We start from the raw sequence: 5,068 nt of genomic DNA on the forward strand, positions 1-5,068 counted from the left end.
ATAAGGCAAAGAAGAGAGCAATTATAATAGCAATACTTAGGAAAGAGGAGCAAATCCAAAGGCAAAATTTTTTTTTTAAAAAAATAGATCAACAAATCAACAACAATCCCTCCCCCACACTTGGTCAATACATTGTCCTCAATGTAAGAAAAACAACATTATCTTAACCTAAACTCTCGGGTGAAGTGGAAGTTGTGAAGTTCGATTTGAAATCAAAGCATAACACGTAACTATCATGAAGAAGAAAGAAGGGAGAGGTAGGATAAGATAATGTGAAATGAAAATAGACAAGTATAAATCAAGTGATCAGAAGAGATGGCAGAATCAAGAGGAAACAAAACACAAAACTACTAAACAGAAATAAACAGCTACAACTACAACTACTGGAAAAGTTCCCTCCCCCACACTTACTCCTAACTATCTCAGCAAACAGATATCACCAGCAATACAACAGAAAGTAAAAGAGTAGGGTGGAAGGGAACAACCATGTGATTAGGGAGGTCTTTGATCCTTGTGGTAGTGCTTCAGTAGATGGCCTTTGAGTTGTGAAGTTATACCGGTCTCCTCATCTATGAGCTCTGCCGTGCTAAAAGGATATACTTTCGTAACTCTAAATGGACCTTCCCACTTGGTGACAAACTTCCCGGGTATCAGCTTCAACCGGGCTTTAAACTTTAGAACCTTGTCACCTTCATGAAACTGCTTCCTCAGAATCTGTCTGTCATGAATCATTTTCAATTTGTCCTTATAGATTCTAGCATTGTCATAGGACTCAAGTCTCATTTCTTCAAGTTCCTAGAGTTGCATCTTCTGATTGACAAGTGAAGATTCAAGATCTGCATCACATTCCTTGATTGTCCAACAAGATTTGTGCTTGATCTCCATAGGCAAATGGCAAGCCTTGCCATAGAGCAATCGGAAGGGAGACATGCCTATAGGGGTCTTGTAGGCAGTCTTGTAAGCCCAAAGAGCTTCCTCAAGCCTTTCACTCTAGTCCTTACGTGATGGTTTCATGATCTTCTCAAGTATTCGCTTCACTTCTCGGTTAGAGACTTTACCTAACCCATTCGTCTGAGGGTGATAAGGAGTGGCCAGCTTGTGATTGACTCCATGTTTAGCCAATAGAGACTTGATGGTCCTGTTGCATAAGTGTGTTCCTTGGTCACTAATGATTGCTCTTGGAATGCCATACCTGCAAAAAATATGAGAACGTAAAAACTTGGCAACAGTAAAAGCATCATCTTTCCTAGTTGGCACTACCTCTCTACCCATCAAGACACATAATCTACCGCAAGTAATATGTATGAAAACCCAAAAGATGAAGGAAAGGGACCTATAAAGTCCATGCCTCACACATCAAAGATTTCACAAAAATGCATAGGTCTTAGACGCATCTCATGCTTCCTACCCAAACTCCCAAACTCCAAACCTCTTACACTTATCACAAGACTTGCAGAAAGAATAAGCATCCTTAAATAGAGAAGGCCAATAAAAACCACACTCTAAAACCCTCCTAGCAGTCCTGTTAGCACTAAAATGCCCCCCACAAGATAAAGAATGTGCAAAGGTTAGGATAGAGTGGATCTCATTGTTTAGAACACAGCGTCTGATGATCTGGTCACTGCATTGCTTCCACAAGATTAGAGCATCCTAGATATAGTATCTTGCCTCCCTCTTCAGCTTATAATATGAAATTTAGACATAGAAGGAGGTACAAGGTTAGTGACAAGATAATTAACTATATTAGAATACCAAGGCTCATGAATAGCCAAGACAAAAAATGCAGAATCAGGAAAAGAGTCAATAACAAGATCAGAAGAATCAACTCCCTGTGTGCTTTCAGGTATCCGGCTAAGGTGGTTAGCTATATGATTCTCTGCTCTAGCTCTATCTCTTATCTCGATATCAAACTCCTGTAGCAGCAAAGCCCATCTCAGCAGTCTAAGTTTAGACTGAGGCTTCTTAAACAAGTATTGAACCGCTGCATGATCGTAAACAGTAAAGTCATCAATGAAAACTTCCATGTTTTGCTCTAGAAGATCACTAAATATCGCCATCATACACCTCTGAAAGGTGCCTGGAGCATTACACAACCCAAATGGTATCCCTTGATAAGCAAAGGTACCAAAAGGGCATGTGAAGGTAGTCTTGTCCTGATCTTCAGAAGCGATAGGCATCTGAAAATAGCCAGAAAAACCATCAAGAAAACAATAGTGAGACTTTCCTGAAATTCTCTTCAACATCTGATCTATAAAAGGTAATGGAAATTGATCCTTTCTCGTAGCATTATTCAACTTCCTATAATCTATACACACTCTCCAAGCATTTTGAACCCTAGTTGGAATCAATTCATCATTTTCATTTCTCACTACTGTGATACCGCTCTTCTTTGGTACTACCTGTACCAGACTTACCCACTCACTATCTGATATGGGATAGATGATCCTAGCACTCAACAGTTTAGAGACTTCCTTTTTAACCACATCCAGAATGAGAGGATTCAGTTTCCTCTGTGGTTGCTTAACTAGCTTGGACCCTTCATTCAAAAGAATCCTGTGTGTGCAAACTGAGGGATTAATCTCTGGAATATCCCCTAAAGACCATCCTATAGCCCCTTTGTGACTCTTCAACACAGAAATCAATCTTTCTTCTTCAGAACTACTCAAAGAACTAGAAATAATAATAGGCAATTTAGAATCAACAGCAAGAAAGACATATTTCAAATTAGGGGGAGGGGTTTCAGTTCTAAATCAAGAGGTTGCACAATAGAAGGAACCAAATCTTTTATGTCAAGTGCATTCAATGCAAGCGGCATGTCTATATGGCTTAGGGAAGGAGATATAAGCTTATCATAATGTGTATGTCCTCCACTTTCCAACTCAGTGCCATTCTTAGATAACTTACAAAAAGAAGGATCGGTATCAATTTTATTAGTAGAAACATCAAGTAAATCACAAGAAAGAGTGGGATTAGAAGTGACTAAGTCAGCAGCAAGCCTGTTGCTAGCCTCTTCTAATGTTTCAACACTACTCAAAGGAGAAACTACTGGTGTAGCTTGTGTAACAGCTCCTTTATCATTAGTACCTACAAAATCAACAAACTCACCTTTCTCAAGGCTATCATCAAGTGTAATGTTCAAAGCAGAATCACGGTTAAGACAAAATGATGCATTAAAATCATGAGAGATGGAAAGGAAGCGATCAACTTCTAAACAGTTAACGCACACCACGTCACCATAACATGAGCAAAAAGAAGAAGAATGAGGGGTAGATAAACAAGTAAATGCATCATCATGCTCAACAATCTCATCATGCCAGTCATATTCATGCATTTTAGATTCATGCAAATCATCAACATCATTAATAGCATAATCAATCAAATTAACACCTAAGTAAGAGCAGTCTGCATAACCTTGACTCATCGCATCAGAAATATTGAAGGTAATCTGTTGGTCCCCAAAGCCTATGGTAATGACCCCGTCTTTCACATTAATTATAGTTTGGGCTGTTCTAAGAAAAGGTCTTCCTAGAATCAAAGTGCCATCGGCTTTAATCTTATTAGTCATATCTAGCACATAAAAGTCAGCTGGGAACACAAAACCCTTCACTTGCACAAGAACATCCTTAAGAAAGCCCTTGGGGTGTCTCACAGTCCTATCAGCTAGACCTAACACAACACTGGTGTCTTTCAAGGCATGAATACCCAAACTCTCATAAATAGAGGTAGGCATAACATTTATGGCTACACCCAAGTCTAGTAAGGCATGTGAAATATTTGTTTTGCCTATGGTACAGGGAATAGTGTAGGAACCTGGGTCTTTACACTTAATAGGCAGCTGTGGTTTGAAAATAGGACTAACACTAGACTCTAGTTGGATTCTCTCACTATGCCTATACTTCCTCTTGTTTGTACATAGATCTTTTAGAAACTTAACACACTTAGGCATCTTCTTAATCAAATCAAGTAATGGCACATTAACCTCAAGTTTGCTAAACATTTCAAAAAGCTCATTATTATCTTTCTTTTCAACAACTTTCTTACTCATGAGATATGAATGAGGAAAAGGCAAGTCAGAAATATTTACCTCATCACCTTTGGAAGGTGATCCTTTCTCTATTAGCCCTTTGGATTGAATGGAGGTCTATTAAGTAGTCTTGGGAATGTCTTGAGTGGTTTTAGAAGGAGGAGACTCAACTTCTATCTCTTCATCAACCGGTTCTTCACTCTCTTCATCTTCTTTGAATTGCACTTTCTTAGTACCAATTTCCTTACCGCTTCTTAATGTAATTGCATTCAAAGATTTAGGATTTATCACCGTGTTGGAAGGCATTGAACCACTAGTCTTAGCTTGCTATTTACTCATACCATTTGACAACTTAGTGATGTAAGAAGTCAAATTAGAGGTTCTAGTTTCCCATTGCTCCATCCTGTTCTCTAGGGCTGCAAATCTCACTTCAGATTTAGCTTCAGACTTAGATATGTGCTCAGTCATTACCTCAATGCCCTTGAGTATTTGAGAAAATCGCTCATCATCCTTAGACTGTGGTTGCTGCGAGGTAGACATGGCTCTAGAGGATTCTCCTTGCAACCCTCCATAGTAAGATTGCCCTTGAGGAACCATATTCCCTTGAAACCCTTCTTGAACCTGCCTATTGTCACCTCCTCCCCATCGGAGATTCGGATGAGCTTTCCACCCTTCATTATAGGTATTTGAGTGTGGGTTCCATTGCTTGGATTGATTGACCCTTCCTTGATACATGGCAGAAACTTCCTCATATCTATGAGGGCAAGCAGTAGAGATGTGCATAACAAAGTTACAATGCTCACAACTAGGTGCAGTCATCTCCATGGAATTAGGATTCCCAGTGTCAACAGGAGGAGTGTGAGATGTAAGCTTATTCAACTATGTAGTCAAAGCAGCAATTTGAGAAGTAAATGTGTCCAATTGAGGAATGTGGACTGAAGAAGGATTAGCATGCATTGCATTGATATTTTTAGACTCCTTGATGCTGTACTGTTGATGGTTCAATGCCATTTTCTTGATAAGTTCCCATGCCTCCTCAGCAAT

General features: G+C 39.3%; 1 long non-coding RNA gene across 1 annotated transcript; it reads right to left on the bottom strand.

Moving 5' to 3' along the window:
- Window positions 1–3,634: 3,634 nt before the first annotated feature.
- LOC114743604 (uncharacterized) lies at window positions 3,635–4,843 on the bottom strand. Its single transcript, XR_003740015.1, has 3 exons — window positions 4,831–4,843; window positions 3,860–3,867; window positions 3,635–3,753 (listed from the first exon to the last, which is right to left on the bottom strand). It is a non-coding gene; the product is annotated as an uncharacterized LOC114743604 (long non-coding RNA).
- Between the last annotated feature and the right edge of the window lie 225 nt (window positions 4,844–5,068).

This window comes from Neltuma alba, unplaced genomic scaffold, assembly GCF_004799145.2.
Source record: "Neltuma alba isolate B1F8T4 unplaced genomic scaffold, ASM479914v2 tig00004063_pilon, whole genome shotgun sequence".
In the NCBI taxonomy this organism is placed as follows: Eukaryota; Viridiplantae; Streptophyta; class Magnoliopsida; order Fabales; family Fabaceae; genus Neltuma; species Neltuma alba.